Raw genomic sequence first — 15091 nt, 5'->3', positions numbered from 1 at the left:
GAGTTCTAACATTTGACAAAGGGGCCGGAACAGGAGTAGATAGATGGCATGCTTTGAAAACATCACCTCATTGGGGGAAAAATACACATCTTGGGATATGGAGAAAACATGTGCTTTAATTTCCAATGAAAATGAAGAAAAGCATTACAATAAAATCTCTGACTTCGAAATGAGCCTTTAAACACTGAAAATCAAATAAATGAATATTTTATTTTAAAGCACTGAAAGTTCTGTTATCCTTCAGGATATCACATCACTCTCCTCCTAACTCTTTTTTTTTTTTCCAAAAACGGTAGGAGATGCAGATGTACTTGTCCTGTTCCTTTTATTCAATTTGTTTCCCCGGTGCCAAAAGTCAACAACGACCAGTGCAAGGACGAAACAGTTGCAGCAAGTCAGTCTGTGAAGCGTTATAGTTGATCTGCGCGCACTGTTCATTTTAACAACGTGCGTATCACGGAGAGACACACATTTTAATGGGAGCAGTGTTGTTGGTCTCCTTTTTTAGCCAGCGCATCAAAGTCTGGAGTTAGTTTTGTTGTGGCGATTCTCGGGATTGATCTGAGGTGTAGGTCTGTTAACTTGGATCTGTGGCTGGCTTTGTTGATGTTCATGACGCTGAATGTCTGTTCACACACGAAGGTAGAGCAGAACAAAGCCAACATCATCTGCGCTCTTCGCCTTAGATTTGGAAACGCGGCATCATTGAGTGAAGCATAGAAGTCATTTAGTTTCAGAGAGCTGAACTTCTCTTTTAAGGCAGGGTCAGACTGAAGGTCGATGAGTTCGAGCTGAAGCTCCTCTGGAGCTGTTTCGGGGTCTTGTGACAGAGGAAAGGCCACCAATTGAAGTGACTTGTCAATTTTATCGAAATCCAAAAACCGACGGCAGAATTCTCCGTGCAGTGCATCCAGTGACTCACTGTATTTCTTTACTTTTGCTCCGGCCTCTTTCAGCGTGGCTAGTGTAGGAAAATGAGTGAATGACTTGTTCAAAATCTGCCTGGAGAATAAAGCCAGCTTGGATTTGAAGGCTTTCACGTTTGTGTGCATGTCATGCACAAACTGCTCCTTCCCCTGCAGTTTCACGTTGAGCTCATTCAAGTGTGAAAATACGTCTGTAGCAAACGCGAAGTCACACATCCAGCTCTTGTTGCTCAGCTCAGGAAATTCATCAGTCTTCCCCTGCCGCTCCAAAAACACGCCAATCTCCTCTTTGAGCTCCCACACTCGTTGAAACACTTTTCCCAAACTCAACCAGCGGACACGGGAGTGATAAAGCAGGTCCTGGTGATCCGCATCAGTTTCCTCCAGGAACGCAATGAACTGACGGTGCTGAAGTCCCCGTGCGCGTATGAAGTTGACAAGTTTCACCACAGGATTCACAACATGATTCAGCTGTAACACCGATTTACATAGAGATTCCTGGTGGATGATGCAGTGGAGGAAAATCACATCCTGGTCAGAGTTTTCATCTTTCACTTTATTCTGGATTCTCCTCAGCAGGCCAACGTTTTTTCCCGTTAAATTTGGAGATCCATCTGTGGTGACGTTAACAAGCTTACTCCAGGGAAGCTTCATGTTTTCGATGGCAGCAGACACTCGTTCAAACAAGTCCTCTCCCCGTGTTTGTCCTTTCAGAGACTCCATTGTCAAAAACTCCTCCGTTATTTCAAAGGTTTCGTTGATTCCTCGGATAAAAATGAGGAGCTGAGCAGTGTCTTTGACATCGTTGCTTTCATCCAGTGCTAAAGAATAAAAAGTGAATGACTTCGCCTTTTTGTTTAATATGCTGGTGATATCTTCATCTATTAGTTCTACACGGCGAGTCACTGTCCGCCGTGATAAACTGATTTTCTCAAATTTGTCTTTGGTCTCCGGGCACAAAATACCTGCTGTCTCTACCATACATTCTTTTAAAAACTCGCCCTCTGACAGTGGTTTGCTGGCCTTTGCTATTTTGAATGAAAGCATAAAACTGGCTTTGGTACTTGACTCTTGAATGGCAGTTTGACGGTGAAAAAAACTTTGCTGAGCCTTCAAATTAGCTGCCAACTTCTCAGCAGCAGATTCCCGTTCTTTTGTTGAGAGCTTGCTAGCATAATTTGCGTGCTTTGTGGCAAAGTGACGGCTAATATTATACTCTTTAAAAACCGCCACAGTTTCTTGGCATATCAGGCAAACAGCAGATGATCGGTGTTCAGTGAAAAAATATTTAGTTGTCCACTCCTTTTTGAACACTCGACATTCTCTGTCCACTTTCCTTTTCTTGGGACCGCTCATCTTCATAGAGGGGCGGTAGGTCACAGGGTAAAGTGCAAACGTGGAGTAATAGGCCTACGCCGCTTCACCTCAACAAAGCCAATATATCTAGAGTGCGCCATCTAGTGAGGAAACATCAGAATTGCAGGGGAAATAAAACATTAACAAGGTTAATTTATTAAATTTTTTTCAAGTTTGGCGGGCCGGATCAAAACGTTTAACGGGCCGCACGTGGCCCCCGGGCCGTAGTTCGCCCATGCCTGGTGTAGGTTCAGGTGTGAAATGTATAGTTTTCAGGGTTTTTATTGGTTTTCAGCGTTATTTTGTTATCGTTTTTATTTTCTTTTTTTCGGTACCGGTACTGGTTTTATTTTGTTGTATTTATCCGCGACACCTTAAAGGCCGGTCCATGAAAATATTGTCGGGCATAAACCGGTCCGTGGCGCAAAAAAGGTTGGGGACCTCTGCTCTAGTACAATCATCTTCTTGCCTGCTTTCTTTGGACTAATCAGCTTCCACTTTTCGTAGTTTAAATTTCTGCTCTCCATCTTTCATACTGTAAGATTCTGATTTGTGCAACCCACCTCCTCCCCATCTCTGCCTCACTGAGATATCAGCCAGACCTCCATCCAAGCCCCAGTCTTCATCTTCAACACCACCGGCACCACCTCCTTAGACTCATGGGTCCAGGCTCCAAGCACGTACAAACTCCAAAGCACATGGGAAGATGGGACACTTGTTCTTAACTTTTAAGTGTGTGTGCTGGGTACCTTAGTTAATGGTTAGTGTACAATGAATGTTACTGATTACGTGGTAGCATGGGCTTAATTTCCATGCAGGTTATTACACAACAGTCATAGTGGTTCAGCCCACTTAAGATCAAACTGGGCTGTAAATGGTAAATATCTGTTTAAAACAAAGCTTCAGTAATCACTGCTGCAAATCCTGATTTTGAAAAAAAAAAATAACAAAAGCATATCCAAGCTGATAACTGTGACTCAAAAGAAAATATATGATGGTTTAAAATCAGGCTTTGTAACTCGAAGACTGAAACTATGTTTCATGTGTTTTGTGTGCTCCTGAAAGACATCTCAGTGAGTTTATAGAGTTATGAGGAAGCACTGAGAAGCATTGAATCATTTATTAACTTTTACTTTCAAAAAGATGATGAATTAAACTCAGCATGTTTGTCACTTCAGTTTAAACTTGAGTAGAGGAGCTGTTTTCTCACTTGCAAGCTAAACTATCATCATATAATGTAATCATAGCTTTCCAGTGTGTAACTAGCAATTCTCTCCAGCTGTGCTGATTAATCATCTATATTTGCCCAAAGTGTTCCAGTGGCCCAGGTGACTATAGTTACACAAATGAAACATAAAATACACCACCTCATCATTTCAGAGGCATTTAAATAATTGAATTTATTTCCTAAGCAAAAACAAAACCAGTCTATGCCAACAGAACAAGCAAAATATTACTCTCTAAAACATCATGTTCCAAATGATGTGAGATAACTGAATAAATCACTATTTAATAGTTAATTTGTAAGAAACAAGAATGAAAGTTACAAATGTATTGTGCATGACATGGGTATTAAAATGTGGTTGTAAGCTATGGCAGTTTGCCACAGGTGGTGCTGGTGGACTGGAGTCCATGTGAGTGAAGAAAATGCAAACTGCACATTTTAGTTGTGAGGTTGAACTCTGAAATCACATCACAGTAATAACACGTGGAGCAAACGAGAACTAAGGAAAGAAGATTCTCCAGACTGTTAACTTTCACAGCACTGGTGTGGTGACCTTGCAGTTTTCTTACACATGGGAGTATCACCAGATAAAATGGTTTTTAAATTTGTTTTGGTCAAGAACAATATGAATGTTGGATTGTTGCATTTAAACCAATCCCAAAAATGTGGTCGAGTGTTTGCAGTTCATGATTTACAAAGACTATTGCTCCCATCTAACAACAAACAGCAAACAGGGGTGCACACAAAACCACACACTAATGGAAGGAGCTATAGATATAAACAAATATGGGACATGATCATGGATCATAATAAAGTCTTCCTGAAAACACATAAGAAATCTAGAGTCAAAAGTTGTGTATAATTTTTCTATTGGTTTATTTTTCAGAGGCAACAATATTTGAACTGAACTAAAGAAGAAGGTAACATGGCAATAACAATCTCAGTGGACTGCGTCAGTAGGACGTATAGTTATATTTCAAGGGCATACAGCTGTGACATACCTACAGCAAAGATTTACTATAGAAGCATAAACCCTTTCTTAGACCCAAGCCAGAGTGAAAGCCTGTACAGTTCAGTTCATCTGATGTCCACTTAGGACTTTCTCCAAAACAGGGTCCATGCCCACAGAAGCATCTAAGAGAGAATTCATCTATCTGGATACCTGATGTGACCTCTTTCACTGACAGATACCAGTGTCAGTTGTGCTACCCAAAACTTAAACTTGACCTCTGTACTGTTTATGTGCTTCTGGTGTATTTTAGAACATTTTTAACTGCACAGCAGTTAAAAATGCTGATTTTCTATCACATTTATGACTTTTTTTCCCATGATGATTTTTTACCAGGATAAATAAAGGACTAATGATAAAAAATTATTTTGTTGCGGTTGATTTTCAAAGGTTCACATAATGGGGTCAGTGTTTATGAGCCAAACAACACTGCTTGGCTGTGTAAGTGGGGCTACCTGTCATTTGGGCCGGTCATTTTTTTGAGTTATGATATTTTGTTAAAAATTTTTAAGTAGAATTCTGTTCATTTCCCCTCTTTTATGGGCCGACTTAGTTCTTAAAACAGCTTGTTTCTCTCATTTAAAATGTTTGTATTAACTTTGTCTTTTTGGGGTATAATGAAACCCAATCACCAAGCATCTGAACTGTACATGTGAAATAATAACAAGAGCACTCAGAGCACAACTCCCTTTGAAGAGCAATAATGAAATGGAAACATCCAGTTTTAAGACGTTATTACAGTATGCTGATGTCTGACCTGTGACCTATGACTGTTGCATACTAAAATGACCTATTTTATTATGTTTACCCATATGATTGGAGCAGAATTAAAATTTTCCATATCTACATCACACAAAATCTAAACGTGATATCTTTAACTGTGGATGCTAGACTGCTAATTGATTGCCCCTCTACCTTAGAGGGGCGAATAAAAGACAAAAATATACCATGTACACAAGTGTTCACAGCATTTTCCGTGAGACTCACCTGCTTACAGCCTGATGCTGCTTTTAACATGTTTGGTGCTAAGGTAAAGAATGCAGTTATCTGCATAGGTCACCGTGGTGGTGCGGTGCTTAGCACTGTTGCCTCACAGGAAGTATGACCTGACTTTAAATCTACCTTTCTGGCCTTTCTGTGTGGAGTTTGCATTTTCTCCCTGAGCTTCATTATTTAGTGAGTAAAACTGGCTGTGATTGGATAAATGGAAGAACAGGGATTCTAAAGAGGACCAGGTATTCACCACATTTTATACTGACAGCAGTGGAAATGTTAAGGAGGTTAAACTGTTGCCATTTATAAAGCAGCTACTGTGCTACCAGTTTCACCAGTAGATGGCAGCAAAATGTAAATGTGGCTCATGTCCAACTCTGGCTTTACAGAGCCAGAGCTTTAGGAGGGACTCTGTGCTGTTTCTGGAGATGGGAGTCAGAAAATACCCAGCCTCAATTATACATATTCATGAGTTTTCAGTTTATGACTGAACGCTTATGTTAATAGACCTCTCTGCACTGAATCATATCTGTTATTAATCTCTGTCTCTCTTCCACAGCATGTCTTTATCCTGTCTTCCTTCTCTCATCCCAGCCAGTCGCAGCAGATGGCCCCGCCCCTCCTTAAACCTGGTTCTGCTGGAGGTTTCTTCCTGTTAAAAGGGAGTTTTTCCTTCCCACTGTTACCAAAGTGTTTGTTCATTGGGTCATTTGATTGTTGGGTTTTTGTCTGTATGTATTATTGTAGGGTCTATCTTACAATATAAAGCACCTTGAGGCAACTGTTGTTGTGAGTTGGTGCTATATAAATTAAATTGAATTGAAAGCTCTTTGTTTTCATCTTAAACTATCAAGTGTGACACTAGAAAGTTTCCATGAGAAAGATTGATACAAATACTATGATGTTTTGTAAAAATGAGGTTAACTGTAAAATGATGATCACCCAATAATAAAATTAAGTTTCTCTGAGAATACATCATTTAATTTAGCACAACTCATGTCATTAATTATTCACTAAAGTTCAAAATAACTTGTTGGAGTTGGGTTTTTTCTTTCTCTCCAGAGTTTTTCTATCATACAAATCATGAAAATCAAGAAAAAAAAAAGACTCAAAATGTTTTCTATGGTCGGTTTACTTGGAATATTTTTGTACATAAAGATGAGATCTTTTCAGTCTCAAACACATATGTCATGCACTGAGGCTTTCTGCACAGTTTGCAGCCACTCAAGAGTACCCATGCTGTTCTTAGTCTGTGGCTGTGGTTTATTCTTTATTTTTTGCTCTGAAGAGACAAGTGTATCGGTTAACCAAAATGGAACAACTCCAATTTTGTTTTTTATCTGAACCTTTGGTGAAACCTACACAGAACCACACGAGAAAAACTAGTGAAAAAATATTTTACTGAACATGATCTCTACACCTCTACTGTGGAAAGAAGAGCAGGATCTAACAAACATGAAAAAAACACAAATAACAGTGATTAACTGCATGTTTGTATTAGTCTTAAATAAGTGTGTGTGTGTGTGTGTGTGTGTGTGTGTGTGTGTGTGTGTGTGTGTGTGTGTGTGTGTGTGTGTGTGTGTGTGTGTGTGTGTGTTTGTGCCTTTAAGTAATATGTAGGTTTTGGTTAGGTTCACTGTAATTGTAATTAGACAGGTATAGACATAAAATATACTTTTGAACATGTTGATGTCCTCTGGTTTGAGGTGTTGGCGGGGTCTGTTAGAGACCAGCAGCTGGATTGCGGCTGTGGTTGGACTGGTGGACTACTGCAGCCCAGAGTAGATGATGTTTGGCACTAGTTTAAAGCCTGAAAACAAACACACAGTCCAAAGAACAGGACACACGATTACAATCTTTGTAGTTCAATCAAAACCTCAAATCCATCCATTTTCTACCACTTATCTGGGTTCAGGTCCTCGAGGAAGATCAGTCTAAGTAGAAAAACCTAGACACAGTATGCCCACACCTAGAGTGTGGGCATACTGTGGGTACATTGCGGGCCCACAGTGGACCTCATTGTTGGCCCCCCTCTTTGATTAGTGTAGGTAGCCTACAGTAGTGTGACACCCACATTGGCCCACACAGCCCTAGCCTGGACCCCAAAGGGGCATATTGCTGGATACATCCCAGCTTTGGAGAAACCTGAGCTTAACACGATTCCCATGTTCCAAAGAATCTGCAGTCCATAACACAACTTCAGGGTGAGCATGGCAGAAACTGCAAATGAAAACATTCTCACATATAATGATCTAACTTACATCAAATGAAAACAAAAGGAAACACAGGCGTCTGATCTGCCCCCCTGACATAAACAGGAGAGAAACATTTAAAAAAAAGCTTCCCATCAGGCCATTTTCCATTTTCATAGTTTAAAAATTACAATTCAAGGGTGGCACCTGTGCTCCAATGAGTGGTAGAAGCTGCACTTCTTAACAGATTGGAGATGCAATGCATTCAAAATCAGAAACTGTGAAAACTGTACAGCTGCCCTCTTTTGCATAAACAGCTTTTTTTTATAGAAATGATTTTTTTCTGTTTTGCTTTAAAAAATAAATTGACATCCAGACTTTGGTGAGCCATGAGATTTGTTACAAAGTTATATGTTTTTTATTTGGTTGGTTTTCCTAAATTCAGCACAAATTCAAACATTAAGATGTGGAACTGACTCCTGTCAGAATAACTCATTTTAAAGATGTTTTGTTAAAATAACTAGGTCATGTCAAATTGTTTGAAGTGGACCTAATATGATTTCAGCACAACATTTTTATCTTTAAATTACACTGGTCCATTGGGATCCTCAGTCCATCCTGGTGCCTACGTTGACTGCTTTATTTGAAGCTTTAAACACACTTAATATGAACATCCAACAGTGAAAAAGGATATATATCCCAGGGAATAAGAAAAGTAGAATAGGTCCATTTTTACATTGGCTATACCTCTCGTACCTCTTGGTCTGTTGGCTATTTGTCCTTCACTGACATCTTCATATAGTCTCACTGTTGAGTAGACTGCATCTGGATCACTTCCTGTTCAATGAAGAACATTTAGATTACTGCAGGTACAAAAGCTGCAAATTTAGCAAGAACAGTGTTATATTAGAAGGAACATCTGCCAGAAAATGCTGAGGATTTTCTATGAGTCTGTGGTGGCCAGTGCGATCCTCTATGCTGTTGCATGCTGGGGGAGCAGGCTGAGGGTCGCAGATGCCAACAGACTTAATAAACTGATCCGTAAGGCCAGCAATGTTGTGGGGATGGAGCTGGACTCCCTCAAGGTGGTGTCGGAGAGGCGGATGCTGTCCAAGATAAAGACAATGTTGGATAACACCTCCCACCCACTCCATGACATGTTGGTCAGTCACAGGAGCTCGTTCAGTGAGAGACTGAGATTACCGAAAAGCACCACTGAACGACACAGGAAATCATTCCTGCCTGTGGCCATCTCCCTGTACAACGCATCCACTTAACACACTGTTTGCTGCTACAACTACACATGTTTCTTTTCCAAATATTTATTTATAAGTGACTTATGTATGTATGTATGTATATATATGTATATATTGTACTATTCTTAGTTAGCGTATTGTCTGTCTTGTCTTAATGTTGGTTTAAAATGGAGCACTGTAACAAAAAATAATTTCCCCCAGGGATCAATAAAGTATTCTGATTCTGATGATTCTGATTCTGAAATAACAGGAGTTGCAATAAGGGCAATAAGAGAAATCTAACAATGATTATACATAAAATGACATAAAACATTCAAGTCCAGGCACCTATGCTAGGTTTGAAAAAAAGAAATGATTTGGTAAAATACATTAAAAATATACCAACACATATTGGATTACTCTTCCATCCCAGTGCAGAGATACAAAGATACAACAGAGCAGCTTCACTCACCATGTGCAACACTATGTGCATGCTGTTATGGTCTGTTAAAAGCACTTTTGTAACAGAAGATTGTGTCAACAGAGGACATTTAAATCAACTTTATAATCAACATAATAACAATAAACAACACTGTTAGTAAAGCAATTGAAATAAATACACAACAAGCCAGTCCAGAGATATAAAACCTCCACTGTGTCCTGGATCTGCCTCCAGTCCCAAACCTCTCGCCTACTGTAGGAGGTGCCCAGGAGACATCCTGGTCACCTTAAATGAATCCTTTCCAATGTGGAAGATTAACGTCTCTACTCTGAGCTGTTTCTGAATGACCAGATCAAGCTGTAAATCATCAACTCTCTCTTTACTACAACAGGCAGAGCAGCATCCCAGTTACTGTAGCTGCAGTGACTTCCAGTCATGTTGCAGTTTATGAAACTGGTGATATGATCTATTTTATTGCCAAACATATTTAAAGTGTCAGCTTTCATGTTCTCAAAATAACTGCAGTTACCACAGTCTGTAGGCCACCAAAGCCAAGTTCTAGGTTTGAGAGCAGAAAGGTGACTTTGACAAGTTTGTCTCTGATTAGCAGGGATTCAGTAAAAATCTCTAAAAGTGTTTCTCTCAAGAATGTCTCATTTTTTTTCTTTAGGAAGTTTTGATCAAGACAGCCTCTCTGCTTTACCATGTGACAATGCAGTTATAGTCGAGCTATGACTGCTCTGTCAATATCTTTGTCTCTACACCCTGAAAAAGGCTGATCCGTGATGGTATTTTCAAATGTTTTTAGCTCTTTACTTTAGTTTAGATTACTTTTCATAACCTACATCAAATGCCTGGACTTGGATCTTCACCTGTGTCAGGCCCATCAGGGTTCAAGTAATTCAAGGAGCCCTATTTGTGACTGTGGCTCAGGTGGTAGTGGTTCATCTATGAGTCAGGAAGTGTGTGGATCAATCCATGACTCCCCCACTCCATGTGCTGCAGTATTCTGGGGCAAGATACTGAATCCTGAGTCTCCCCCAATGCATCTGTTAGAGCAGTGGTTCCCAAACTTTCTTCGCTGGGCCCCCCTTTGTTTTACAGAAAAAGGTTCGCTCCCCCCCCCCCCCCCCCCCCACCCCACACACACACACACACGCACGCACTAACACATCCTCCAACCACACACACCCATATTTTGCTCAATTGCGGTTTATTTCACACCTCAAACATTTAGTAAACAATTAAGCAAATACAAGTAGTCTGCAGGTAGTAAGAAAATAAACTACTAACTCTTTTACGCTGCGTCCACACCTACACGGGTATTTTTGAAAACGCAGCTGTTTCATCCACACGTAAACGGCGTTTCGAATCACCGAAAACTGAGATTTTTTAAAACTCCTTTTTTGCGTTTACGTGTGCACGAGGAATACAGAGTTTGTCATGCAATGTCACAGGTATGTGCCTTTATTCACGTCAGCTGTGCGCCACGTAATTGTTTACATGAGAGGAATTGCAGAATAGCAGATAAACAGTATTTTGTCTCTATCTTCAGGTTTTACACGCTTACATATACACACGCAGTTCCTGTCCCTCCATTTACAGAGGCAGAGGCATCACGGTGTGATTATCTTACATGCAGTTGTTTTTTTCCTGTGTAATAATATTCAACATTGCTATTAATAAATTTTTTTTAAAAAAGGCCTCTCTGTGCAAAATGCGTTTAAAAATATAAACAGCTGTCGGATACTGTTTGTCCGTGATTTAGACAGGGGGACAAATCGTGGCAGGATCAGCCTGATATTATTTGTATCCCACTGTAACTTTACTGTATAAAGAGCTAACGTCTCCAAAATGTCAGGAGTAGTTAGTCATTACAACAATTTTTTCTGAACTAAAAATCAAGAATGTGGGATCCTGTTTGTCCGTGATTTGAACAGCCCAGCGCTGCTCCCTACGAAGGGAAAACCAATCCTGCAGGGGAGACCTACCTCGGCACTTGTGCAGGTGAAGCCAAAGGGCAGATATGCTTCACTATATTTTCTAGTCTTTGGCTTAGAATGAGGTTGGTTTGGAAACATATTCATTGATGCTTCATCTCCTGCTTTGCGTTTCTGTGGGCGCCCGTGCTAGCAGTTTCCAAGCGTTTTGTCCCCCCCCCCCCCCCCCCCCCCCTCTGGCTCTGGGGGGGGGGGGGGGGGGGGCACACTTTGGGAAGGTCTGTGTTAGAGTGTTATACACTTAGGCATAAATAGGCCAAGTGGGGCTTTCTCAGCGCTTCAGGACTGTTTTGAGTGCACAGACTGGAACATGTTTAAAGAGGCAGCCACCCAAAATGACTTCTTGGACCTGGACGAGTTCACTGAATCCGTGACCTGTTACATCAGTAAGTGCACAGAAGATGTAACTGTAACTGGAGATGTCACACTCCCTGAGGAGCTGAACAAATTCTACGCGTGGTATGATGCCCTGAACAACACACAAGCAAAGAAAGCCACGCCCCCCACCACCGACCAGACCATCTCTTTGCCTGCAGCCGACGTGAGGAGATCTCTCACCAAGGTCAACCCACGAAAAGCTGCTGGTCCAGAAAACATCCCAGGTCGTGTGCTGAGAGAGTGCGCTGATCAGCTGGGTGATGTCTTCACAGACCCAGCGTCCACCGCCATCATCCCAGTGCCAAGGAAATCCTCAGTATCCTGCCTGAATGACTACTGTCCCATCGCACTGACCCCCATCATCATGAAGTGCTTTGAGAGACTTGTCATGGAACACATGAAGAGCAACCTCCCCTGCTCACTGGACCCACTGCAGTTTGCATATCGGCCAAACAGATCGACCGAAGATGCTATTTCCACTGCACTTCACCTCTCCCTCTCCCACCTGGACAAGAAAGACAGTTATGTCAGAATGCTGTTCATAGACTTCAGCTCAGCATTCAACACCATTATCCCCCAAAACCTGTTTAACAAACTCAGCAAGTTGGGACTGAGCACCTCTCTCTTCAACTGGATACTAGATTTCCTGTCAGAGAGGCCTCAGTCCGTCCGTATCGGCGACAACATCTCCAGCACCATCAGGCTGAGCACAGGAGCTCCTCAGAGCTGTGTTCTCAGCCCTCTGTTGTTCATCCTCCTGACACACGACTGCACCGCCCTACACAGCTCTAACCACATCATCAAGTTCGCTGACAACGCAACCTTGGTTGGACTCATCAACAGCAACGACAAGTCAGCGTACAGAGATGAGGTTCAGCAGCTGGCGTTCTGGTGCAGCGAGAACAACCTGTCACTGAATGTGGACAAAACCAAGGAGATGATCGTTGACTTCAGGAAAACTCGCTCCACCCACACACCGCTCAGCATCCACGGTTCCATTGTTAACTGTTAACTGCACCAAGTTCCTGGGAGTTCATACCTCAGACGACCTCACCTGGACCACTAACACCACTTCCATCACCAAAAAGGCCCAACAGCGCCTCCACTTCCTGAAATGCCTGAAGCGGGAGAACCTCCCTCCTCCCACCCTCACCATATTCTACAGGGGCATCATAGAGAGCGTTCTGACCAGCTGCATCTCCGTGTGGTTTGGAAACTGCAAAGTCGGTGACCTCAGCCAGCTACATCGGATCATCAAAGCAGCTGCCAAGATCATCGAAACATCTCTCCCTCTGCTACAGGACATCTTTCACAAACGCTGCATCAGTAAGGCCTCCTGCATCATGTGTGACCCCTCACACCCCTCACATGGACTCGTTTCCCTCCTGCCATCTGGCAGACGCTATCGCAGCATTGGCGCCCGATCCTCCTGACAGATAGCTTTCTCAAAGTGTATACTCACTCCCCTTACCTCAGTCTCAAGTGTGTATATATGTATATATATTCTTCTTAACTTATTTTTCCTATATTTATTGTTGCTCTTTTGCACTGTATGGAACTGGAGCCTCGTCGTCTTGTCTCTCTATGTACTGAACTGTACATAGCAGAGATGACAATGAGGTTGACTTTGACTTTGACTAAAAGTGCTTTATAGATGTGTGAGTGAGCTATGCAGTAATAAGCACTTTGAGTGCTCAACTGAGTAGGAAGTTACTAAATAAGTTTATTTAACATCATGCCATCTTTACATTTTTTCTTAATAAGAGTGTTTTAATACACTATGTCTATGACAGACAATATTATTATTATTTGTAATTTCGCATCATGAAGAAAATAATCAATGATATTTATAAACAACATCAACTGTGAACAGCTTTATTTCCCGTAACGCTGTGAAACACAGAGAACAGGGGGCTGTAAATAACCACAAAGCTGCACAAAGTTCATCTGTTAATGCAAACTGACACTTGTAGGAAAACACCTTACTACATGAACCCTACTATAAGCTAAACTAGAACACCTAGCAGTGCAAATTCTTTTTTTTCTTCTTTTTTTTTGTGTCCCGTTTGGATCTTTAGCCATCAGAATTGTTGTCTTAAGGCCAAGAAAGATGCCAAGCGGATTTATTTTACCAAGTGGATCATCATGGCCTTGCCATATTGGTCCATTTGATTGACCTTTATTATAATTATGAATTTATTTTATTTTCGGTTGCTACAAACGGGACAGTCATGTCTGTCCCGTTTGTAGATGTGCAAATTCCGATCAGCGTCAGACTACAGTTAACTGGAAACAACAAGAGGGAAGAGGTGCTGTGGTCTTACACAGAACTTTAAAGTGGTCAAAATGATTGAAGGTCAGTTTGAGCTACAGGTAATGACAGTTAATGATCTTTTGTCTGTTCAGTCTTTCTAACAACTTGTTCAGCTTCTTCTGGCTGCTTTATTTTCCCCTTTGTGCACTGCTGGAATGTTCAAAGGCCCAGATGTGGTTTAAAAGTCACAACACGCCTGACTTTATAAAAGCTTTAACACATGAAACCCTTGGTGAATAAGGGCTTGCCTGCCTTTGCAAGAAAAGACTCGATATAGCAAGCTCTGCATCTTATCTTGAAGACCTCTTAGTACCGTATCATTCCAATAGAGCTCATCGCTCTCAGACTGGAACTGTTGTTCTTAGAGTATTTAAAAGTAGAATGGGAGGCAGAGCCTTCAGTTTTCAGGCCCCTCTTCTATGGAACCAGCTTCCAGTTTGGATTTGGGAGCCAGACGCCATCTCTATTTTAAAATTTTCCTTTTTGAGAAAGCATATAGTTGGGCTGGATCAGGTGACCCTGAATCCTCCTTCAGTTATGCTGCAATAGGTGTAGGCTGCCGGGGATTTTCATGAGTGTTTCTCCTTTACTTAGAATGCGTTTATACACCTCTCTGATTTAAATCATTCATTATTATTAATCTCTCGCTCTCTTCCATCTTTTTTCTGGTTTCACTCCCTTCACCCCCAACTGACAGTGGCAGATGGCTGCTCCACAATGCAATGTAATGTTGGACAGACCATCACACCATAGTTTGAAGTAACAACTGAATTTAACGGATTGTATTTTGTTAGATCATGAAGCATTCATGCATCAACCCCCCACCTCCACGCCCCCACAGTCTGAATCTCACCTTCACGTTTCCTGTAAACACATCGTCTCACCAGCAGAACCAGTAACACCAGTAGAGCCACAACACAGACTGATCCAACACATGACAAAACAGAGAGAACAGCAGGAGAGAGTGATGGAGGAAGAATGATGGAGGTGGATGTAGGTGGAGGTGTGGTGGTGTCTTCCT

General features: G+C 41.5%; 1 pseudogene; it reads right to left on the bottom strand.

Annotated features, from left to right (window-relative positions):
• Positions 1 to 473: 473 nt before the first annotated feature.
• LOC146713297 (general transcription factor II-I repeat domain-containing protein 2 pseudogene) lies at positions 474 to 1950 on the bottom strand (annotated as a pseudogene).
• Between the last annotated feature and the right edge of the window lie 13141 nt (positions 1951 to 15091).

The sequence above is a fragment of the Copadichromis virginalis genome, linkage group LG3, assembly GCF_057382275.1.
Source record: "Copadichromis virginalis isolate Kocher_CV1m ecotype Utaka linkage group LG3, C_Virginalis_male_GT1.1, whole genome shotgun sequence".
Lineage (NCBI taxonomy): Eukaryota > Metazoa > Chordata > Actinopteri > Cichliformes > Cichlidae > Copadichromis > Copadichromis virginalis.
This window is presented reverse-complemented; position numbering and strand designations above follow the sequence as displayed.